Below are 26,963 nucleotides of genomic sequence, written 5' to 3'. Positions count from 1 at the left end.
TCTCCCTGATAAACAGCTCATTGACCTCACCTTTAATTTTTAGGACAAAATATAGTTGGAAGTGTTTTACTAAATTTGCCACAGTGCTTATGAGTTGTCAGCCAATTGGCAAAGAAAATCTGTACGACTAGGCATGTTTTGTCCCATTTTACAACTGAAGTCCTGAAGAGAAAAAGCAAGGATTTCTCCAGGTCACAGAGCAGTCAATGACAGAGCCAAATCTTGTACCTCTCAGATTTATGTTCTTATCAGGATTGTTTGGTTTGGAGTTAGGAGTTATATTTAATGCCTCATAACTGTTGTAACAAGTCATCACAATCTTATAATTTAAACAGCATAAATGCATTGTCTTATGTTTCTGGGGAGTAAGAATTCTACAGTAGTTCTCATGGGGTTAAAATTAAGGTGTATGCATCAGGACCTCACATTCTCTTCATGGCCTCTTTCAGTTTCTAATATTTCTGCATTGCATGTCTAGTAACTTCATAGCTGATCCTTCTTTTGATACCACATTACTTTTCTGTGACACTCTACCTTCCTTATTTTCATAATGTCCTTTAAGATTACATTGGGCTCATCTGGATAATTGTGGATAATATCTTCAGCTTAAGATCCTTAATCACATCTGCAAAGTCCTTTCTGCAATGTAAGGTAACATATTAACAGATTATTGGGAATAATATGTGGACATATTATTGCATCTTATTGCGTTAGAATTTTCTTCTCAGGCAAATGAAAGGACTGAAATAACTTTTCCCTAAATTCTTTTTGACAACATAGTATCTCTAACATAATAGTTAATGGACTTGAGGGATGGGGGATGGCCTAACAATTAAGGCGCTACCTTGCAAAGCTAAAGGACACAGGTTTAATTCCCTAGGACCCACGTAAGCCAGATGCACAAGGTGGCACATGCTTCTGGAGTTCGTTTGCAGCAGTTGAAAGCCCTGGTGAACACATTCTCTCTCTCTCTTTCTCAATCTTTCTCTCTCTCTTTCCCTCTCAAATAAAAATAAAATATAAAAAAGAAAATGCTTAAAATATAAAAAACCACTAGTTAGTGAAAGCTCCATTATAAAATTTGCCTGTTGCTAACTTTACTCTCCATTGGAGAATCTGCTTCTCTTTTATCAGATAGATGCAGATCCTAAGGAGAGAACCATCCCATCATACCTCAAAAGGGCCCCAGCTAAAACTATGAATAATTGGCAAAACAAGCAAGGGTGCTGTTTTCTTGGTGAACCAGGTACCAGCACAAGGGTGAAGGAGATCGACACAGAAAACAATCAACTCCTACCAAATCAGATATTCAGAGACCCAGAAGTCCCCAACACCTCATCACTGAAGCAGACCAAAAATGAACCCTACATGGCTCAGGGAAATTTTGCAGAAGAGGGAGAGGAATTTCAGAACCACATATTGGGTCATGATATGCAGAGACACTTCTACCCATAACTGTGGGCTAACTCCACAATGCATGACCCATATGCCTCAACCAGGAGGGGCCAGGGGGAGGGGGTAGGACACAGATGAGCCTAACAATGGTACCAACTTGACTGTATTCACTGAGTACAAAACTAATTAATAAAAAAATAAAATGTCTGACTGTATCATTTATGTCTTGTGTGGAAACCAAGGAAAGTTACTCATTATATTATTCAAAACATCCTCCCCAAGAAAATTTGGAATCAATAACATTATATCATTCTAATATGGAAATATTTTTAGAGTAAAATTGTCTCTCAAAGTTATCTATTAACTGTTAAATCCACAAAGCTCAGACAGTTCTAACTTAGAGCTTTTCTTTTTCTATTCTATCACCACTGTTCTATATTTTCTGTACTCATTTGACATTTGTTGTCCCTTCAGGGTACCAAACCTTTTGCTTTAAGAACAGCATTTAGGGGCTGGAGAGATGGCTTAGCCTAAAGACTTGAGTTCAACTCTCCAGGTCCCACATAAGCTAGACGCAGAGTGACACAAGTGCACAAGGTTGCACATGCACACAAGGAGTTTAATTTTAATGATAAATTATATCCAGATAGTCATAGTGCTATGAAGAAAACAAACTTCTTACTCCTGGTATCTTTCCTTTTTCTGGTAGGTGTCTATATATACCCTTTTATCATTTCCTTTCAGTCTCTGTGAAAGTTAAGCCACCAATAATATACTCATAAGTATAAATGAATATCTTGTGTATGCTCCCCTTCAGTAACAGGCAGTTTAAAGACTTTATGTTGCTTTCTTCAACTGATATTTATCTATAATTAGCAAATACAAAGTTTTGACCCTTTTCCACATCCTGTTCAGGGAAGTTAGCAGCCTTAGTCTATATTGCTAGAGAGTAGCAGATGGTGGAAGGTGGTTTATGGTGGGTTCTCATGTAGCCCCTTAAATATCCTGAGATGGAGAATATAAATAGCCCTGTTTCAACTGATCTTATATTAGCTTAAGTATGAGCTATCACCAGTTGATAAAAGTTTACAGATCAGATTATTTTTCCATTACTAAGTATAGTATATTGCATACAGCTCAACTTTGCTCAGCCATCCTTTTCATAGAAGTAGGGTTATGGCTGACTATGACATGTTACCTGTAGTCTCTTGTGTTGAGGGACATAGCCCCAGAAGGTAGGACTATTTGGGAGGTAATGGAAACTTTAGTAGGTGATTCACTGTAGGGCTGTACTTGTGGGGTGTATGTTATACTAGTACGCTTACTACCACCAATCTGGCAACCATGAGGTGGGTATCATTTATTGCATAATGACAGGCTCCAGACACAATGCAGTCTTCAGACTGTGGCCTGAAACCTCTGAAAGTCTAATTTAAAATAAATTTTTCTTCCTTTTGTGTCTCTGTGACCAAATATAACAAAATAACTAAAGGAAAGGAATTATTTATTTTGATTCATAATTTCAAGAATTTAACCCCTCAATTAATTCAGATGATGTACTATGTAGTACTTTTCATATTGCAGTATTCCATCCTGGAGGGATGCTTATAAGGAAGTTTCAAATTGAAATGTTGACTCATTAACATTAGACTCATTAGTATTCAGGAAGTAAACACTTCATAGGTCTCAAAACTTTCTGAAATTCACAAGGTTCATAATGCTTCTCTCTAGGGTTATAAAAGCATAAGCAATTGCTGGGACGAAAAAAAAAAACTGAGTGGCTGAACTACCTGAAAGTCAAGCAATGAGCTCCATGGGTCCAGCTGTTAAGAGTCTTCACTGATACTGGCATAAGCTTTCTACAAAGGCAGCTTCCTTTGAGATGTCTATGCTCTTGGAAGAAACCCATCACTTGTGTTCTGGAAGTAATCCCAATAAATACATTGGTTCACTCAGTTGGACATAGATACAGTCATATTTGATTTGTCATCTCTTTTCTATCAAGTGAATAGATGATTGTTTGTGTCTTTCTCTTTCTCTCCTTGAAAATAATTTTTTTACATAAGAGAAATATATACTCATTAATACTCAGGAAGAAAATAATTCAGAGGTCTTGGTAAGGTGCTGAAATTCACAAGATTTACAAAACTCCTCTCCAAGTTGTTTACAGAAACAGTAAACAATTGCTGGCTAGAGGAAATTCTGACCAGCTGAGCTATCTGTGAGTCACGCACTGAGTTCCAGGAATGCAGCTTTTCTGAATCTTCACTCATGCTGGATGGGCTTACTGATGATTCAAGTACCTTTGCATCATCTATGCCCCTGTACATAACACTCATTTATACTCAGAAGTAGCCCCAATAAACTTGTTAGTTCACCAAGTTGGACATTAGTGCAATTTTACTTTGGTCTGTCATCTTTACCCTATCTGGGGTGAATAGACACTTGTCTGTGTCTCCTCAGGAAAAGTTAATGAATGACTTGGCAAGCAATGAAGTGGAAAAAGGAAACACTGGCACTTGATTGATTTTTCCCTTTACCTTTTTATTCTACCCAGGTCTTTAGCCTATGGGGTGATGCCACCCACATTCAAGGTGAGTCTTCTCCCCTTAGTTAAGCCTCCTTGGAAACATTCTCATACACACCGTGGGTGTGTGTCTCCAGTTTCCTAGGTGATTCTAATTTCAGTCATGTTTGCAGTAAAGATTATCACACTCATTTTAGATTGCTTCTTTTAGGTATCTGACACAGCCATGAAAAGCTGATTAACACAGAAAATACTTGGGATCATGAATCATAACTGCCTACTTGACTGGATTGAGAGATGCTTAGGAGCACATTTCTGGGTTTCCTGGACACAGGAAAACAAAAAGAAGTCACGTGCAATGCATGAAAACACTGCCCATAGTAAAGTACTAATACAGTTAAAAAGACCAATTCTCTCTACTCTGGGTCTCTTAATAAATATATATTCATAGATCAGAGACTATGATCCTTAAATTTTCTGACATTTTAAAACGAATTTATTTCTCTGACCCTTCTGTCTTTTCCCTAAGGGCACTGAGGTCTGGCATGGGTGAAGTACAGAAAAAATATTTGACAAGTTACCATACATACTGGCAAATCCTTTGTCCATTGAATTACCTTGGCATATTTTCCAGAAATCAGATGAATATATTAATGTGGATATTTTTCTGAAAAAAAATATACTCAATAGAAGAGGAATATCAGCTTTGAGTATGAAGTAATTGTTTTCCTGCTAATGTGACTAGAGTTTTACTCTGACTTTTAGCAGTCTTCATCCTCTCTCTTCACTTCTCACCTCTCACTGCAACTCATGTGCATCCTTTAGCATCAGTAAATATCATAAGGACAGATTGGTTTTACAGTTAGGGAACTACAGATTTTGACTCTTTCATGCCACCTCACATGATCGCCAAAAACAAATGTTTGTCTTTATCCTACATTGTCCCTCTATGTGAGCCCAGCCTAATTCTTAATCCATATACATAGTTTCCAAATATCTTTAGGGAGAAATTGCCAACAATCATTATATCATCTCAGAAATACATAAATCTATTTGGAATTCCATCTTATCCAGTCTTTGTTACTCCATGTTTCTCACACCTCTATCATACTATTATAAGTATTTTTTTTTGAAATACATAAAGCTTTTCTCTAGCCCTGAGAGCTGGATATTAGGCTAAGACCTGTATGCTACAAAGAAGCAAAAACTTTCCACCCCTGTGTTGCTATATTATGGAAAACAGCCTGTATGTGGCAAGGGTCAAATCAAGAAGACCAGTCAGGAAGTGATTCCAATGAGATATACTGAGATCAGAAGTTTAAAAAGAGGTTGGATTTAAAATAAAAGTCATCTAGAGCAAGTTTTGGCATATGTTTTCTGTAAAATGTTAAAAGTAAATGTTTTGAGGCTTTTAAGCCATATAATCTTAGTTAAGACTACTCGACTTTATCATCAAAGTACAAAGACAATCATAAACAAAATACAACTATCATGGTTTCAGAGGTTTTAATACATTGTAAGTGGAAAGACACAGCAGAGCAAAGCAGTTCACATCATGGCAGCCAAACAACAGAAAAAAAAGGAGACTATAACAGAAGGCCATGGCAAGGTATATCTCCTAAAGACAGACCCACCCCAGTGATGTAGTTCCTCCAACTAAGCTCCACATCTAAGTTTTTATCACCTTCTAAAAAGTGCTATCATATTATGAATGCATTAAAGAATTAGTCTATTAATTGGGTACAAGTTCTCAAGTTTTAATCACTTCATATTAGCCATCAACTGCACTCTCAGTACATGAACCTACAGGGACATTCCATATTCAAACCATAACAAATATAATCAATTGTTTTTTTAAATACTTTAATAGCCAGGTGTAGTGGCATATGCCTTTAATTCCAGCACTCAGGAGGTATAGGTAAAAGGATTGCTATGAGTTTGAGGCCACCCTGAGTCTACATAGTGAATTCAAGGTCCATCTGGGCTAGACTGAGAACCTACTTCACAAAGCAAAACAAAATGCTTTGATAATTATTTAAATATGAAATTCTATTTATTTTATGCATTTAAACTATATATATAGAGAGAGAGACTACATCATACTTCCAGAGGCTTCATGAAGAAATTTGACAACTGGTATGACCTTTTTGTGGTCTTCTGCCTCAATCGCTCTGTTTGTACTTGATTCATTTCCATATTCTGACCATATTTAATTTTATTACACTTTTAGATAAAAATTATATTAAAACTCAGAAAGGGGCTGGAGAGATGGCTTAGCGGTTAAGCGCTTGCCTGTGAAGCCTAAGGACCCCGGTTCAAGGCTCGGTTCCCCAGGTCCCACGTTAGCCAGATGCACAAGGGGGCACACGCATCTGGAGTTCATTTGCAGAGGCTGGAAGCCCTGGCGCACCCATTCTCTCTCTCTCCCTCTATATGTCTTTCTCTCTGTGTCTGTCGCTCTCAAATAAAAAAAAAAAAAAAAAAAACTCAGAAAGAATAGCAGTCCAGGACCAGAGATTGTTTGGCCTGTTCAGCCCAAAGAGCATAATCAGAGTGGAGTTACACCAAAGTATAACTAATCAGAAATCCTGGACTCTATTTTGACCCAGTTTAATGATAAGTGCTGGACATGGTTGTGCATTCTTTTAATTCCAGCACTCAGGAGGCAGAAGTAGGAGGATTGCTGTGAGTTCGAGGCCAACCTGAGACTACATAGCAAATTCTAGGTCAACTTGGTCTAGAGACCTTACCTTGAAAAAAATTAATAAGATACTACTAGGTCAAGTGTTATACATCATTCTTCTCCTGGAATAACATGATGCCATTTGGAGTAGAAAATGCTTTGGTCCAGTAGCCATGGCAATTTTGATACAGAACAATACAATAATAGCCATGGCAATAAAGCCACTGGCATTCTCTATTAGATTTAAGAGGGGAAGATCACAACACCCACATTTTGGATTCAATCTATTGTTCCCTCCTGCCCAGCCCTCAGCTACGCAAGATCTTGGGAGATGCTAGATTTATAGGAAGTGGAAGGTTAACTGGAAAAGACACTCCATCTATGAGGTTGCCATTTAGGATGGGTTGAGATTTGTAGTGAGTGATGCAGCTGCCTTTGAGTCACTCACATTCTTGTAAATAACCCCTTGCTTGTACTCTGTAAGTAACCCAAATAAACTCATTCGTTCACAAAAATTTGACTTTGGTACTATTGTTACTTTGGTCTGTATCTGAGCCCTATCTTGGGTTTGTATGTTTCCCCAGGGAAAAAGTTTAACAGAGCATCATCCTGGAAGATCTGGATGACAAAAATAATGATGGTGCCCAAGGTCCTTATTAAATGCAGACATCTGAAGAGGATTTTCAAGACTCATAGAGTATCATAGGCTAAGGAAATTCCTAAACTAGAATGAAATGCTAATTTGTAAAGCAGTTTTCTATCCTGGATCAAATGGTGAAGACATTTACCAACTAACTTGACTTAGAAAGTGACCTAAAGTAAGAATTTGGCTGGATGAAAAGAAGTCCTTCAGATTTAGAAAAACTTATTTATATTTTTTTCTAAAAGTAACAAAATTTTATCAAAATATTTTTGCATAGAAATACTAGGTTAAAGTTGTGATATTAGCTCATGGTATGTTCACTGAGTGAACCAATTGCTGGACTACTTTGGGAAAATACTTTAAATTAAAGGTACAAATATAAGCCAGTAAACAGAAATCAAAATCATATTTTATCATAGTCTCAATATTAATCACAAAAGTCTCTCAATTATATTACTGACACCATAGTACAAAAAGCTCAGAATTCAGAGAAGCACATGGTAATTTTGTCTTGTTACAATTCAGCATTATTTACTCCCAGTTCTTATGCATTGTGATTTTCCCTCAGCCTCTGGAATAGTGCAAATTGATCTCCTTACTGACCTTCTGAAATCGCAGGCTCCCTGCAACTTTCTGAGTAATATCAGAGTGAGTGGGCAGCTTACATTTTGACTTATAAAGAACCTGGCTCTAGTTTCTGCCTTGGATCCAATCTTTATTTTGCTATGTTTACTTGGATAAGTTAAAAATCTGTGAACCTCTGTTTCTGTATCTATGTGTTTCTTCATTGGGATCATAAAATAATTGCAAGAATCCCCCAAATATTCTCAACTTCCTTTGTTTTTCTTGAGTCCTGCATTTATTCTTTGCCCATGCTCACCAAATAATACTAGTTTAAAATTCATATCTTCTAGGGTATTTTCTAGGATGGCCTTTTCCTCCTCAGAATTAACTCCTAAAAGGGATTTTTCATTTTGTTTTGTTTACAGATAGAATTCAACACTTAGAAAAGTGTTTTCCTATCCTACAATAGAAACTTCCAAGTATTTGTTCAAAAATACTGAATTCAGTCCTACAGCCTGTAATTTGGTTATCACAAAAACACTAATGAATTATGCAAGGCTGGGAACACAATGTACTAAAATTGTGACTAGTTTCCAGGGCCACAGCATACAGATCTGTAAATTGGAAACTGCACAAAAGCACCCTGCCAAGGAGGAGAGTTGGGGTGAAAATTTAGAGAGTGCTAGATCTTCACCTAAGAAAGATTTACATCTGCTTCTAGGGTTTTTGTCTGCCTGGAAGATACATATTTCTTTAATCTTGACAAAGGTAGTGTTTTCAGTTAGCCTGCATTGGTTATCTTCTTTCTTAGCCCACACTGTGCAAACTAATGCAGAGCTAGATGCATGATGGATGTCCAAAAAATGACGTTACATGGATGTGGGAAAGGGTTACGCAGTCATATTTCCTTATCACTTCCCATTGCCCTTTGTATTCAGTAGAACTTTCAAAGACAAGCTGAGCCAATGAGGTGAAAATAAAGCATAGCTGTACTCTCCAGAGCCAAGACCAAGGAAAGGCTTTCTAATAAGTTAACTATTGCCTCACCCTAGCCAAGCTAACCTCAAAATAATCAGCAATTTTCCTCAATCAATACCAGTAAATCCATAGCTATCATGAGACTGTCTTTAAGATTAAATAACACAAATCTAACAAATCATTGAAATGAACAAAAGGCAGTATTGCAATTTGTAATCCAATGTAATCCATATAACTGCCGTTTCCTCAGCTGTCTGCAAAGATTAAAGTACATAGGAGCAAAAAGTTTTCAAAATTAAGGAAATATTTTCCAATTGTTATTCTACTGAAAGTCCACAGAATAAGGTTTTTTGTTTTGTTTTGTTTTGTTTTTTGTTTTTTTGTTTTTCGAGGTAGGGTCTCACTCTGGTCCAGGCTGACCTGGAATTAACTATGTAGACTCAGGGTGGCCTCGAACTCACGACAATCCTCCTACCTCTGCCTCCCAAGTGCTGGGATTAAAGGCGTGCGCCACCATGCCTGGCTCAAGAATAGTTTTTTTTTAATCTTTTGCATGTGCATGTGTGTACATGCATATGAATGTTCTATTTGTGTGGTGGGGGATGGGGGAAGGTGTGCATGCACATGGGTGCACATGTGTATTGAAGCTAAAGGCTGGCATTGGGTGTCTCTTGTGATCATTGTCACATATTTACAGAAGCAGTTTCTCACTTGAACATAGATTTCATCAATTCTGCCAGTCTATTAGCTGCTTACCCTGGGAAAAGTCTGTCTCTGCTCTGGAGAATGCTGGTATTATAGGCCAGCTGCCATACCCACATGGCATTTCCATAAGTGCTGATGATCTGAACTGAATTTATTTTGATCATAATACCCCTTCCATTACTTCCTCCTCCTTCTGCTACTTCTTCTTTTGTTTTGTTTTGTTTTGTTTTGTTTTGTTTTGTTTTGTTTTGTTTTGTTTTGTTTTGTTTTCCCCAGGTAGTGTCTTTCATTAGCCCAGGGTGACCTGGAATTCACTATGTAGTCTCAGGATGGCCTTGTACTCTTGGTGATGGTGATCCTCCTACCTCTACCTCCTGAGTGAGTGTTTGGATTAAAGACATGTATCACCATGCTTGCCATTTCATTACTTTCTTTTATATCCTTCCCCATCCCCCCTCACTGAACCCCTTCTACTTTCCATGTAGATTTTATTTATGTATTTACTCCCATAGAAAGAGAATGAGAGAGTGTATGTAGGCATGCCACTGCAAATGAACTGCAGAGCCTTGTGACACTTTGTACATCTGGCTTTATGTAGGTACTGGGGAATTGAACCCAGACTGGAAGACTTTGCAAGTAAATGCCTCTAATCACTGATCCATTTAGTCTCTTCTGTTTTATAATGTACTTTCCCCCTCCTTTATCATCCATAATGATATATTGATGGACCCAATTTTATGCAGGCAGCAACAGCTGCCCTAAGGTCATGAATGCCAGGGCCACTGTGTGTCCTGAAGACAACTTTCCTAAACACTGCTCCCCATCCTTTGGCTCTTACATCTTTCCTTTACCTCTTCCACAATGTTTGTTAATCCCATTGAGGTGTAATAGGAATGGCTCTTTTAATGCTTAGTACCTAAATGTCACTTCTTATTTCTATGATGAGTTTCTCTACTATCAACAAATTTCTGAAAATAAAGTTTTTCTTACCAGATCATAGTAGCTGGGCAATTGAACTCAAGGCACGACTGAACCATCTCGCCAATTCCATTATTTCTTCTTTTTAAAAAAAAATTTTTTGGTTTATTTTTATTTATTTATTTGACAGCAATAGACAGAGAAAGAGTCAGAGAGAGAGAGAGAGAATGGGCACGCCAGGGCTTCCAGCCACTGCAGACAAATTCCAGATGTGTGCGCCCCCTTGTGCATCTGGCTAACGTGGGTCCTGGGGAATCAAGCCTTGAACTGGGGTCCTTAGGCTTCACAGGCAAGTGCTTAACTGCTAAGCCATCTCTCCAGCCCCATTATTTCTTCTTTTGAAAACTCTTTGTTCAGCCCAATTTTTATTGAATTGTTTGACTTTTATTGCTTAGCTTTTCTTTGCATATGTCAGAAATTTATCCTCCAAATGACCTTGAAAGTTAAAGACTATAATTTTCACACTTTACAGGTAAGGTCACAGATGCATTGATTAAAGAATTTGTGTAAGGAACATAGTAAGTGATCACCATGAAATTGTGAGCCCTAATTAACTGACTTTAAATTTAAATTCTTTATTATTATACTACCCTGGAAAGGTATAGTGGTATAAGATAGCAGCTCCATTATTATCATTTACATCAAACAACTAGGACAAAAGTTAGTATTGAACCACTAGGCACTAGTTCCAAGTGCAAAGGAAGTATAGAGAAAGTACAGCTCACTGTTATATACATGTAGATGTAGACTATAGCATAACCTAATTTTGTAGGGTTACTTCATATTAGAAGGAAAACACAATTATATGCGTAATTTCATAGTTTAAATACCCCTTAGAGATTTATACCTTATTATTTTATTTTATTTTATCATTTTACTTTTGTGCTACTGAAGATCAAATCCAGGACATTGTCTATGCTAGGCAAGTACTTGATATAAATGTCTAAAAATGTTATAATGCAACCTAATATTATACATAATTAATATTTACCATAAAGCTTTAAAAAACTAGTTTAGGGTTGGAGAGATGACTTAGATGTTAAAGTGCTTGCCTGAGAAGCTTAAGGACCCAGGTTCAATTCCCCAGTACCCAGCCAGATGCACAAGGTGGCACATGTGTCTTGAGGCCCTGGCATGCCCATTCTCTCTCTTTCTCTCTCTCTGTCTCTCAAATAAATAAATATTATTTAAGGCTGGACAGATAGCTTACTGGTTATGGAACTTGTCTGCAAAGCCAATGGACCCAGGTTCAATTCCCCAGGTGTCACATAAGCCACATGCACAAGGTAGCGCATGCATTTAGAGTTTGTTTGAAGCAGCTAGAGGCCCTGGAACACTCATTCTTTCTCCCTCTCAACCCCCACCCCCACCTCTGTGTCTCTCTCTCAAATAAATAAAATAATTTTTAAAAAATTATTTGATAGCCAGACATGGTGGTACACTCCTTTAAGCCCAGCACTTGGGAGGCAGAGGTAGAAGGATTGCCGTGAGTTTGAGGCCACCCTGAAACTACACAGTGAATTCCAGGTCAGCCTGGGTTAGAGTGAAACTCTACCTGGAAAATCCAAAAAATAAATATATTTGATTTAGTGTAGCCAATAAGGCAGAAGTGGTATGTGACTAATAATGAAACCTGTCACATATACAGAGGGACCATTATCCTTTACCAACTTCCAAATGATTCCTTTTTTCACCCATTGAACTACCACTGAGACTTGAAAGATAGCATGAAATAGGTAAATACCTAGTTACAAAGAGGACAAGTAGATACCTCAGAAAAAAATTGACTTTATTAAAAGCAAAGGGCACTTAATGAGACATTTCTATCAAACCCTCCAAATGCTAATATGTGGAATACATGGCCAAAAAATATAAGGGAAAAGCATATTTTACCCCATAAAGATATATAATTATTATTGTCCAATGAAACAAATTTTTAAATGAGAATCTTAGGATTCGGGAAAAAAGTTAAGGCTTAATATGTGGAGATGCAATTCTAGAGATAAGAGCTGAAATTCTGAGAGTCAATAAGGAAGAGGACCAACCAGACAAAAATCTCTGGGTAATATTGACATTTCAGAAGATAGGTATTGGAATAAGTCTCAGTGATTAAAAGAATGATCACAGAATTGCAAAAATATGCTATAACCATTGACAAAGAGAATTTTTTAAATGACATATTTACATAGGTCAGCAGGTTGATAGCAGTGTAAGTTGACAAAATCTAACAGTATTAAAGATTAAGTTAATAAAATTGTATTTGGTAGTTGATCACTGGTGACTTTGGTAAGAACTGTTTCAGTCTGTGCAAGTATATTTCAGAGTGAGAAGTCAAGAGAGATTTTGGCATGATAATCATACATCAAGCACATGGAATACCTCCTAGAGTAGATAATAACTAGTTTAATTGTTCACATTTTTCCTTTAACTTTTTAAGACAGGTTCTTATGTAGACTATGTTCTCATCAAATTTTTGCTATTCCTGCCTCAGCCTCCCAAGTCTTGGGATTACAAATATTGACACATCGTGCCTAGCTGTGATTGCCATATCTAGCTGGTGTTCTGTAATTGTTGGACAAATGGATTAAAATATGGTTGGGTTCTAAGAGAGTAGGTTCAAACAGGAGAAAATACCTTGTCAAGATATTTGATAGTAGAAGGGAGAAAAAATACTTTGGTAATTTGAGGAGGAAGTAAAAAGTAAGTATGTCCAAAAATAGAAAAAGTTATGAAAGTTATATCTAGTTCAAGGGCAGTTAATTGATAAAATCAAGTTCATATAGAGGTCAAAGAAGATAGAATCTTCCAGGGTCCTAGTTGACTTTTTTATGATGATGGCAATGATGATGATAGTTTTTTCTGGACTGTCTTGATTTAATAATGAGGACATAGATGATTGCTTTGTACTCACTTGTGATGAAAGATAATCTGTAGACTTTGTAGAAAATAATTTGGAAAGGGAAATGAAACTAGATGAAAGATAATATTCATGCTGTAGTATCTTTCCTCCTCAGGACTATGACCTCCTCTTACCTACTGGTCAGTCATGTAGTATGAAGGGTCCACCCTTGAGCAAGACTATTGATGACATTTTTCTCCAGCAGCCTGCATAGCACTTTTCTGCACAATGACAGCTAGCCAACTGGGAGGACTTTTGCAGCTTAGCTCCAGCTTGATTTGTCTGTCTGTTTTCAGCAGCAGGGTCTTTCTATGTAGCTCTTGGGGATATACAACTGCAATGGCGACACCTGACCTGCAACTCATAAGCACTATCCCACCCCTGAAATAAGGATTTTCATTTAATAACCTAGAGTGTCTGTGCACATCATCATCCACCCACTCTGCACACCATTCAAACTCTTATTTTTTTATTAGTTAACATAGAGGTAGGTATCCATATGACTTTTCATGCATCCTCAGCTTTGGTTAATCCCAAATATGCACTCCTACCCCTCTGCTTTCACATCAAATGTGCTCTACCATCCCCTTCCTTAATGCCTTTCCCACCCACTGTGGCCCCTTCTTAGCATCCTGGTCTTTCCTGACACATACTACTACTTAAAAACAAAAATATAAAAATGTGAAACTAGGGGCTGTAGAGATGGCTTAGCTGTTAAGTGCTTGCCTGTGAAGCCTAAGGACCCTGGTTTGAGGCTCGATTCCCCAGGACCCACGTTAGCCAGATGCACAAGGGGGTGCAAATATCTGGAATTCTTCTGTAGTGGCTGGAAGTCCTGAAACACCCATTCTCTCTCTGCCTCTTTCTCTGTCTGTTGCTCTCAAATAAATAAATAAATAAATCAAAAAAATGTGAAGCTAGGGTCTGTATATGGAAGAGAACATGCAACATTGGGCCTTCCGAGCCTTGGTTACCTCACTCTATATTTTCCAGCTCCAGCTCCATACATTTTCCTAAAAATTTTGTAATTTCCTTTCTTTTTATAATTGAATGAAATTCCATTGTACATGAGTGCCACATTTTCATTATCCATTCATAACTTGATGGACCATCTAGACTGTGAATCATTCTGTCTTAAGGTTTATAGCTGATACCAAACATGTGCCCCTTAATATCACGAAACCTTAGGGAGCTACATATTATTGTCTCCAGCCAACCTATAACTAAACTCGTAAAGACATAATGACTTGACCAAGCTAGAAAATAGGAGAGGTTTTCTGAATGCAAAACTATGTTGTTATATAGATATATATAGTGTAAATTAGCAATAGTTTGCATGACCATTTATATAGAATAACTCGAGATACTTTAAAAAAATATTTTTTTGGACTTGGGATGGAACTTAGCGTCACATACATTCTATGCATGCTAAGAAAGTGCTCTATTACTGAGATAACCCCCCAGAATTAGTAGTTATCATGAGTTATTATGAGTTATAAGAAGAAAACGAAGCAAGGAAAATGGAGTAAGGTGTCCAAGGTTACAAAACTGTTAGGTAATAAAGACAAATTTATAACTCATGCAACTTCATTACTAAACCCAAACTTCAGAAAAAGTTGAACATCAAATCAGTTACATTGAGCCAGTGGCTTAGAGTGGTTTATTAAGAGTGCATTTTTGGTTGGTTTGTTTGCTTTTCAGAGAAGGTTTCACTAGTCCAGTATGACCTGGAAATCACTATGTAGTCTCAGGGTACCCTTGAACACATGGTGATCCCCCTACCTGTGCCTCCTGAATGCTGGTATTAAAGGTGTGTACCACCACATTCAGCAAGAAACAGTTTGTGCTAATGGGAGATTAATGTGTTAATACTTAACTCTCATTTTTGTTCCACAAGCAAAGAGATTAATGGACAATGTTTGGGTCATTGAACTGTTATAACTCTGTTTTAATCTAGATATGGCCATTAAAATTGCAATGAGACTTTAGGCAAGTGTCTTCTTCCACCTCTGGCTCATTTTTCTTGCCTGAAAATGAAGAGTTTAGATCAAATTACTTATTTGGATCTTTCTATCTTACTCTAAATATTTCTGTGGTTTGAATTCTCTTTTGGGAACTTGGAGATTCTTTCAGGGTAAAATTGCTGCTCCTTTAAGAATAGCTGTAAAGCATGATTACTGTGGTCTTTAGGGTCTGTAAAAGAATTTTACCTTGGGGAATGTTTGTCTGTAGAGACACCACTAGTCTGACAGATGCTTAATAAAATATGTCATTACTGGTGGTTGTAAAGCACTGAGATGTCATGGAAACCACATGGAAGAATGAAACTCGAGACTTGTTTGTTCTTGGCTGTTCTGCTAATGAGCTACATCATGACCTTAGAGAAAGATTTTTCAATTTCTAATAACCCAAGTCTCCTAATCTATCAAATTAGAACTCCATGTCATGGGTTTTTTATAGTTTAAAATAATATTTGAGAAAAATAAAATCTATTATCTAATCAGAGTGTTGCAGTAGACTAGATTTTCTGTTAGGATTAAGTGATGAAGCTTCCCTTCATGGTCCAGGGCCTTTGGAAGATAAATATTTACTGTCCTTTAGAGCCATCATTATAGTCTGGAAATGTCACTAACTGCACATTACTGTAGCTTATGGAGTGTTTTTTTCCTCTAGTGTTATTACCTGATTCCATGAATCTTACCATCGCTAGTGAAAAGATAACATTTATTTATCTAGTCACTTGAAGAGCAGGAGAATAAATGAGTCACCAAATGTAGCAATTAAGGAATGTCCTAGAGTGTTTCCTGGAGGTAATGAAACTCTCATTTTAACTCTGAAAGAACTGAGACTTTGGTGGAAGCTAGAGGGTATTCCAAACCAAAGTGATAGCATAAACTGGATGGAGTGGGTATTGCTTATAATACAAATATTTGGGAGGATGAGACAGGAGGATTGTCATGTATTTGAAGCTAGCCTAGACTAGAGTGAAATCCAATCCATCCTGGGCTATAGAAAGAGGCCTTGTCTTAAGAAAACAAACAACCACCACACACCAAAAATAGAGAAGGGATCCATAGAAGAATGTGTGGGTAAGAGTCAGAAGGCTTTGTTTTGTAGGGATTAGAGTTTTTGTATATTTTTGTTTATTGTTTGAATGTTTTCACACAGAGTCACACTATGTAGCCAAGGTTGATATAGAACTTACTGTGTAGCCTATATTGACCTTTAACTTTGGGATTGTAGGCATCGAGAGTCTTGTTTTATTCCAAATATAACCAATGATTGATAAAATAAGAAAAGGAAGGTCAGAAATAAGAAAAAGGCAGTCCATGGTAGGTAACTAAGCCCCTAGAAGGCTACAATGTGGTGTTTATATTTTACCACATTTAGGGTAGGGAGCCATAGTGACATTCTGGGTAAGGTAGTAAAATGATCAGAAATATTTGGGGTGGAGGAAGCAGTGAAAACAATTCTAGCAGCGGAGTGAAGAAGAGAAAGAGCAAGAATGACCTTGAGGTACATCATTAGTTCATTTTATTTGAGATATCTTAGACATTTTACTAAATGACCATTCAAATTTTAATTTATTACTATTTATGGTATGTGTATATGAGTATGTGTTCATGCTGTGAATATAGGCATGCTGCATGTGTAGAAGTCAGAGAGCATCTTTCAGTTCTTTCCTTGCTTTTCACCTCCTTTTGAGCCAGGATCTCTTATTTCTCTTTTTTGTCTCTTTTTTTTGTCACTTCTCTTTTTGTGAGCTTCTGAGAAATTCTCCTGTCTCTGCCTCCAATCATTCTGTAGATACACTGGTATTACAAAAGCTCCCCACAGCTTCCAGATTTTATATGTGGTAGTTGGAGTTGTGCAAAAAGTGCTCTATCCACTGAGCCACTTCCAAGCCCCATATCTTACTTATTTGTTTGTTTGTTTGTTTGCTTGTTTGTTTGTTTGTTTAACAAAGAAAGGGGGGAGAGAGAATCAGCATGCCAGGACCTCCAGCCACTGCAAATGAACTCCAGACACATGTGCCCCCTTGTGCATCTGGCTAATGTGGGTCCTTTGGCTTTGCAGACAAATACCTTAACCACTAAGCCATTCCTTATAGCTATAAACTTTCCTCTTAGGACTGCTTTAGCTGTATCCTAGAGGACTTGGTAGGTTATGCTATCATTTTCATTTGTTCTAGGAAGTTTTAAATTCCCTCCTTAATTTCTTCAATATCTATTGTTTATTCAAAAGTTCAAGCTTGGGGGCTGGAGAGATGCCTCAGTATTTAAGGCACTTGCCTTTGAATCATAAGAACACAGGTTTGATTCCCCAGAACCCACGTAAGCCAGCTGAACAAGGTGATATAAGCACACAAGTTCAGGCATGTGCACAAGGTGTCACACACATCTGGAGTTCAATTGCAGTGGCTAGTGGTCCTGGTGTTCCAATTCTCTCTCTCTCTCTCATAAAAACAAAAATTAAATTAAAAATTAATTTTGATTTGTTTATAAGGTATATTAAGCATCAGTAGTATTGGCAAGGAAATGAGACTGAAGCTAGGAGAGAGGGGAGTCAGAGAGAGAAGAGAGGAGGGAATAATTAACAGGAACGTGGGAGAACAGAATACAGACTACAGTGGATAGAAGGGTCTTGAGAGGTACTGGGGTAAGAAATACACAAAACTCATTATGATGTGAATCGGTGCCATAGAAACCTTCCTCCCTATTAGCTAACTAAAATATTTTACTCTTAATAAGAAGGTTGTATGGGGAATAGCCTAGGCAGAGGTGCCTGTAGAGAATGGAGAAAACTTAATCCTAAAATGATAGTCTGGTAAATCCCTGTACCAGAACTGGGATACCTCCCATAGTGAACTGCTGATCAGGGAGAAGTCACCAAAGTAATATAGGCCATGGCCAAAACAGTTGGTCATCCACAAGAGCTAAATGGTAAGACCTTATTGCTGAAGATATCACAGGCTACACACACAGGACATTGAGAGATCATACTAGAACTTAGAAGGAAGCCAGCTCTGGGTTGGCTAGCCCTCATAATGCTGGAAAATACTAAGAGAGCTACTGGGGAATAATGGTCACCACAGAATTAACAAGGAGGGTAACCCTCCAAGCTAACAAAAATTTAAAGCATCTGGGCAAGATGTACACACCTGTGCAATAATGATTTAGGTTATGGGAGTATTCAACTTCTCTAACTGCTCAGTGGGAGGTACTGAAATATGCCAGAAGTCTATGGCTTGTTAGATCATAGACTATAGATGGAAATTCCCACTGTTCTTTGGGTAAAAGGAGAGAGTATGTCATCAAAAAGTCTTCCAAATATCTATATTAATCTCCTTTGATCTATGTTGCTCTCTCTCTTTGTTAGAGAATCTGCTGTTTATAGATGACAACAAACACCAGAGAGACCCAAGAACCATCAGGACAAGAAAAGAAAGCAGAGTTCCCAGCATGAGGTGAGTCATCTCTAACAAAGGTCCAGACGACATTAAAGAGGAAATGGCAGATTAAATACAAGTGCTGCCCTCTAGGCTAACCTGCAAACCTCCAAGGAGATGGCCATAGACACAGCAGAAAGTCAGGCTGCTGAGAGCTGAACACTAAGGGAGATTTATAGTATGCCTTTCAAGTCTCAGGGAGTATTGCAGAAGAGGGTGCAGACAGATTGTAAGATCCACAGAGTAGGAAGGAGTACCCTGAAACATTGTCCTCTCCCACAGAGACTGGTTCATTCAGACCCTGTAATGAATACTTATAACCCCACTGAAGAGGGCCCTAAGGGGAAACAAAGAAGGGAGAGGGAACATAAGAGTATAACTCAATGGAAATATGACCATTATGCAATATTTTCCTACTGTAAAGTTCACAATCAATTGAAAAAAAAAATGTGCTGTTCAGTCTCCAAGAATCAGAATAGTTTCTATAGTCTTCTTGTCATTTCTGCTGTTATTCTGCTATCCCCTGGTAGAATAGTAGAAATTATTTCAATTTTTGACACTTTCATACATGTATACAAAATATTTTGATTTTATTACCCTAATCATCCTCCCTCCCTCATTAAATTCCCATCCTACTTTCATGCATTGTTTTGTTTGTCTTTGATACAGTGAGATAAGTTAGGATTTTAAAAATATTGGTTAAAGTTTGCTTTATTGTTTAATGTGTGATCATTTTTGGAAATGGTGTCATGTGCTATATATCTGCTGGGTAGAATACTCTGTATATATCTTTTAGACCTGAGTAATATATGATGTAGTTTGTCTCTGAAGTTTCTTTGCTGACCATTAGTCTAAATATGGGAGTTGGCTGTTGAAGTCTCCCATAATTATTGTGTCAGGGTCTTTGTGAACTATTATGTCTTTTAGCATTTGTATGAAATCTGTAACCCCAATATTTGACACATAAATGTGTATATTTGTTATAACTTCTTTTTAAAAAATATTTTGTTTCTTTAGTTATGTAAGAGAGAGAGAGATGATGGAAGTGGCAGAGAGAAAGAGAGAATGGGCATGCCATGGCCTCCAGGCACTGCAAACAAACTCCAGACACATCTGCCCCTGTGCATCTGGCTTATGTGAGTCCTGGGAAATTGAACCGGGGTCCTTAGGCTTCTCAGGCAAATGCCTTAACCACTAAGCCATTTTCCCAGCCCTGTTATAACTTCTTGATGAATTGTTTCCTTTATTAATATTTAATGCCCCTTTTTATCTTTTCTATTTTTGGTTTAAAGTCTACTTTTTGATATAATGTTACTTATTCTTGATTTTTATGGCTGTCATTTTCTTGATTTACATCCTTTGATACTAAGTAAGGCTTTGGACATCTTTGCCAACTAGGTCTGTTTCTTTGAGACAAGAAATAGTAGGTCCTTTTTTAATCCTGTGTGTTAGTCTGCATCTTTTTATTAGTGAAATAAGGTTATTTACATTCATGTTATTATTGAAAGAGGCTTGCTATTTCCTAATGTTTTGGTAGATGATGTTCTTATTGGATAGATATTTATTTTTTTACTTCAAATCTCTAACTATTTCATTCACTTTGGATAGTGTCTTGTCAAGTTCTTTCACATGTTTATTTAGATCATTTGTTTGTTTATTTGATGCATCTACATGGTCATTAATTATTTTTTTTCATATAAGGTTCTAAATTCTGTCACAGGCATTTTATCTATATTAATGATTTAAGCTTCCATTATTGAGGACTTTGGAGGTTGGTAGGGTGCTGTGGTGGTTGTGTTCTCGTGTTCTTTGTTGCTGATGAACTCCAGCTATTGTTTTACTATTTGGGAAAGTCAAAATCTTAGTTTCTGACGTGCTCAATAAATTATTTTTGCTTGGGGTTTTCTTTTTTTAATTATTTTATTTGGGGATGGAGAAATGGCTTAGCAGTTACTGCTCTTGTCTGCAAAGCCTAAGGACCTAGGTTCAATCCCCAAGGACCCATGTAAGCCAGATGCACAAGGTGGCACATGCATCTGGGGTTCAGCTGTGGCTGGAGGCCCTGGCATGCCCATTCTCTCCCTAACCCTCCCTCTTCCTCACTCTCCCTCTCTCAAATAAATAAATAAATAAATAATATTTTTGAAATATTTTACTTCTTAGAAAGAGAGACAGATATATATAGATAGAGAATGGGCACACAAGAAATCCATCCACTGAAAATGAACTCCAGATGCATGCACCACCTTGTGCATCTGGCTTATATGGGTCCAGGAAAATCAAAGCTGGGTCCCTTGGCTTTGCAGTCAAGCATCTTAACTGCTAAGCCATCTTTCCAGCCCTGGCATTTTCATTTGTATTATTTGGTTTTCGTTTCATTTTTCATAGATATGCATTATATTATATTTTGGCCAAATGTAACCCTAAATTACCTTCCCTTAACCCCTCAGTCTCATTATACTCCTTATTCTGCTTGTCTCTTATAGTAGATGCACCACAAAAGAGTTGACAACTACTAACAACCTTTAACTGTTATTAACTCATCAGGGAGGGAAGTGGTCTCCCAAGCCTCTTCCTATGTGTAGCAGATTGTTGATAGGATGACTCATGTGCAGGTCTTGTTCAGGTAACCATATCTGGTATGAATTAATTAGTGAAAATGGTCTTGTCATGTCTAGACACCAGAAATACACAGTACTCCTCCCCACTCTCATCTTACATGCTTTCTTCTCCATCTTCTACAGAGTTTCCTGAGCTCTGAAAGGGATGAAGTGTATGTTGAGTACTCATAAGTCACTTATTTTCAGTACCTGATGTGTTATGACTCTTGGCAGTGACTGCCTCAGACAGCCAAAATGAAAGAGAAGAAGAATAAGACAGAGAGGAACACAGAGAGGAGAGTAGAGGAGGAGAGGAGGAAGGGGAGCAGATGGGAAGTGAGGAGACGGAGGGAAGAGAAGAGGAGAGGGAGAGAGGAGGAAGGGGAGAGGAGAGGAGAGGAGAGGAGAGGAGAGGAGAGGAGAGGAGAGGAGAGGAGAGGAGAGGAGAGGAGAGGAGAGGAGAGGAGAGGAGAGGAGAGGAGAGGAAAAGAGAAGAGCTTTTCTTGTCAGGGCTGAAAATATAACTGACTATGGATATAAAAATAAATAATTAAGAGGCAATTTTACAACACATCTATTTAGCAATTCAGTACAAGTAGGTTCTTCACTGGGGCTTGTATTCCTCCTTGTTATGGGTTTTTGGCCAGATTTTCAGTAACAGACACATATTCCCTCATGTGGACCAGGCCTCAAATTCAATCATAGAGGTACTGTTTACCCCTGTGATCGTCATGCCACAGCTGTAGTGGAGGGCACATGTTGGCTTGCCAGCTCAATATTGTATAATGTGGAACTTTTCACTGGGTGGTAATATTTTTGTCTTTTCCCTGCCAGCAGTCCACATAGTACTTTCTGGCACTCTGTAAGCTAGCTAGCCGGATAGAAGCTTCCACATCAGTTCTAGCTTGATTTCTCTGTGTTATTAATCCATCAGATATAATGTCTTCAGTAACAAAGTTTTACTTTTCAGTCTTTATTGGAAGCCAAGTAGCCTGTGTTATTCTGGAGGCTCAAAGCCCCTGACCTACAACTCATTGGGAAATATCCCAAGTCTGGCATTGATATTGTTTGATGGCCTATGGTATGGCTATTGGGAGCATTAGTATCCGTCTGTGTACAGTACATTAATTCATTCTACTACTTTTCTGTTTAAATATTTTTACTAACTTCACTAAATAGTAGGTTTTCTTATAGCTGTTTTATATCTCCTAATTTTTGGTTAAGCCCTCCCCACATCCTCTTCTTGCCCATCTCTCAGCCCTCTTGCCTGCTTGAAACATTTAAAGCCCACTATTCCCCACACCACACTGTTTTCATGTCACTTGTGTTGCACTTCTTTATTTAGCCCTTTTCTAACTAGTCTCTAAAGACACTCCAAGTTGTACACACAGGTTTGAAGATTCAAAGCTAAGATCTACACATGTCATTTGTCATTTTGAGCATGAGTTAATCTCACTCAATTTTTTTCCAGTTTAATCCATGTCATACAAACTTTGTTTTAATTTACAGATAAATAAATTTTTGTTGTTTTCATGTACTACATTTTAATTATCCATTCATAATTTTATGGACCTTGAGTCTGGTTCTAACTCGTACCTATTATAAATAAAGCTGTGATGAACGTGGATGTGCAAGAACCGTTATAGAAAGTGGTATACCTGGGCCACAGGAAAGTGCTATTTTTAGCTTTTTCAGGAACTTCCATACTGATTTCCATAGTGACTCTACCAGTTTACACTCCCATCATTGGTGAATTCATTTCCACACATCCTCGCCAGCATTTGTTGTCATTTCTTTTCTTGATGAGCAGCATCTTTACTGGTATGAAATGAAATCTCAAAGTAGTTGAGATTTGTATTCCCCTAATGCCTAAAGCTATTGAACACTTTAAAAAAATATTTATCATTCATATTTCTTCTTTTTTAATCTTTTGTAAAAAAAATTATTTATTTATTTGAGAGAGATACAGAGACAGAGAGAATGGGAACACCGGGACCTCCAGCCACTGTAAACAAACTCTAGATACATGTGCTACCTTGTACACCTGGCTTAAGTGATTCCTGGGAAAATGAACCTAGGTCCTTTGACTTTGCAAACAAGTGCCTTGAGCACTAAGCCATCCCTTTAGCATTGTATTTCTTCTTTTGAGAACTCTATATTTAGTTCCATACCCAAATTTTTTATTGTATTTTCCCCTTTTTGGTGTTTTTTTTTGGGGGGGATGTATATTCTAGATATTAATCCTCCATCAGATGCATAGCTGGAAAAGATATTTTATCATTCTCTAGATTGCTGCTTGATTTGGTTGATTGTTTCCTTTGATGCCCAATAGGTTTTTAGTTTCATATGATCTCATCTGTTGTGTTTTTTTTTTTTTCATTATCTAGGCAACAAGGGTCTTGTTTAAAAAGTCGGTTCCTATGCAAATATTTTTAAGTGTACTCCCTGTTTATTTCCTGTAGTTGTTTCATAGTATCATGTTTTACATTGAGGTTCTTTATATATCTGAAGTTGGAGGGTGAGAAATACAGCTCTATGGTCATTCTTCTTCAAGTAAATATCCATTTTTCGTTAGCACAATTTGTTTCAAATGCTGTCTTTTCTCCAAGGTGAGATTCTGGCACTTGTTTGAGATGGAACTGTTAGTGAAAAAGTCAGGTTTTCACCTTCCTACATACTTTGATTCCAGGAATTTTCTTGGTTCCTCAAGATAAATTCCAAGTTAAGAATCTTCACTTCTCTTCTGTGTAGTAGTCATGTTAATCATACAGTATTGTGAATTTGGGTATGCATGGATATTATATTCAAATAATTTTGTAACTTGTGTGCACTTTGGTCATTAAGTAAATGATATATAGCTTACTGCAAACATAACATATCAGCATCTTCCATTTATTTTTCAACAACTTTTGACTTTTTGTAGCCTAACCAAACCATCACTAACAAATTTTAGAATATTTTCACCACTATAAAAAAGAACTTGGTACACATTTCTCCTTATTTTGCCTAAACACTCTTCATCAACTCAGAACAAAAGCACTATTGTATTTCCTAAATATATGGATTTTCATATTCAAATTATTTAATTTAAATACAATATATCATTTATGACAGGCTTGTTTTGTGTGGTATATTATTTTGCTTTCTTAATAGGCTATATTAAAGACACAAACTTTGTGTTTGTGCTTATTGCGTTACTTTCATATTGGCATGTGGGTATCATATTCACCCTATTACTTTCTTTATTTTCTTTGTCCTGCCATTCTCCTTCTGTTGACATGATAGTCCCCTTTTATTTTCATATCCTTTTCTTCTAAATTCCACTAAGGAAAAAAAAAAACATGGAATGCTTATCTTTCTGAGTTTGGCATATTTCATTTAACAGATGATCTCCAATTCCAGTTTCTTATAATTATAACAATTCCTTTTCTTATTCATCCATTGAAGGGCACCCTGGATAATTCCATAACTTCTCTGATGTTGCAGTTACTTTATCAATGCTGCAACAAAGCCCCAGACCAGACCAAAAGCAGCTTATGGAAGGAAACAGTTTATTATGGCTTACAGTCTCGACGGGAAGCTCCATGTTGGCAAGGGAAAGATGGTGGAGCAGAGGCTGAATATCACCTCCTTGCCACAGCAGTTAAACAGCAGAAGGAGAGTTAGCCAAACTAAAACTGCAAGTTACAACTAATAAACCATCAAGCTCCCCAATAACACACCTCCTCCAGCAAGGCTGTATTTCCTTAATTGCTATCAGCTAGGGACCAAGCATTCAGAACACATGAGTTATTAGAGATACTTAATTCAAAACACCATACATGGTTAGGGTATATATCTCTGTTTTATGCTGACTGACTCTTTTGGACATAAGCTTAAATGTGTTATAGCTAGATCTTTTTTTTTTTTTAATTTTCTGAGGAACCTCCATTATAATTTCCATAGTGACTGGAGTAAGTTATATTCTCACCAGCAGCATGTAAAGGTTCCTTTTCTCCACATTCTTACCAGCATTTGATGTTGTTTTCTCAATTATAGCCATTATCAATGGGATGGAATAGAATATCAATGTTGTTTATTTGTTGATTTGTTTTGAGACAGGATCTTGCTATGTTGTTCAGTCTGGCCTTCAACTCTTGATACTCTTGCCACAACTTTTGGGTGCTAGGATTTGTACCAGCAGCAGTATAAGCAGCTGTCAATGTAGTTTTGACTTCTCTGGTGGTTATATAATTTTTCTGATTGTTAAACACCTTTAATAAATTTTTCATATATATATATTGTTTATTTTTTCATTTGGCCATTTATATCAATGTGGAACTTTGCTCTCTGGGTATTCACTTTTTTGAGTTCCTTATTTATTCTGAATATTAATCCCCTGTCAAATATATGCCGGCAAAGATTTTCTTTAGGCTATCTCTCTGTTTGTTTGTTCTAGTTCTAGCTGACCTGCAATTCATTATGTAGTCTCAGGGTGGCCTTGAACTCATAGCGATCCTCCTTCCTCTGCCCCCCGAGTGCTGGGATTAAAGGTGTGTGCCATGACAGGCTAGGCTATCTCTTTACAATGTTAGTTTTTGCCTTTGCTGGCAAGAAGCTTTTTAATTTAGTCAAATGGCATATGTCAGTTACTACTTCCTGACCTACTAGAAGCTTATTCAGATACTCCTTTCCTATGCTTAGGATTTTAAATGTTTTTCTTTATGATTTCCTTTAGTAGTGTCAGTGATTCAAGTCTTGAGTGTGATGATCCACACCTGTGATCCCTAAACTTGGAGGTAGATACAGCAGGATCGGGGGTTCAAAGTTATTCTTGGCTATATAGTAAGTTCAAGGCCAACCTGGGTTATCTTGAAACTCTACCTCAATAAAAAGGGAAACTGGGTAAAATGGCTCAGTGAGCAAGAATATTTTCCAGGTAAGCATGAAAGCTTGAGGTGACCTGAGTTCAATCTTTAGCACACACTTAAAATGTTGGACGTGTCCATGCATTCCTGTAATCCCAGTCCTGAGGAGGGTGCAGAGAACAAAGAATCACTAGTTCTTGCTTGTCAGCCAGTCTGACCCCCACCCAAAAACAAAAGCTCCATTCTAACTGAAAGACTTTGTCTGAAGGAAACAATGCAGAAAACAATAGAGGTGGACAGCAGATATTCTCCTCTGGCCTTAGCATAGGGCAAACACATCTGCACACATGTGCATGCACTACATATACACCAAACACACATACTATAGCACAATACACCAAAATTCAAAATAATTAGATAAGTAAATAAATAAAATTCAAGTCACCTACTAACTTCCATGCATTTGAATTTATTTTTGTACAGAGTAAGGATGAGGACCTAGTTTCAACCTTTTACACATACATATCTAGTTTCCCCAATACCATTTTTTACAACAGCTGTCTCTTCTCCACCCTTTGTTTTGGGTGACTTTGTTAAGAAGCAGATGGATATAGCTGCATGAGTTTATTTCTATGTCTTCCATTCCACTAGTCTACATGTCTGTTTTTATGCCAGTATCATGCTATGTTTGTTTC

Source organism: Jaculus jaculus, chromosome X (assembly GCF_020740685.1).
Source record: "Jaculus jaculus isolate mJacJac1 chromosome X, mJacJac1.mat.Y.cur, whole genome shotgun sequence".
NCBI classification, from domain to species: domain Eukaryota; kingdom Metazoa; phylum Chordata; class Mammalia; order Rodentia; family Dipodidae; genus Jaculus; species Jaculus jaculus.
This window is presented reverse-complemented; position numbering follows the sequence as displayed.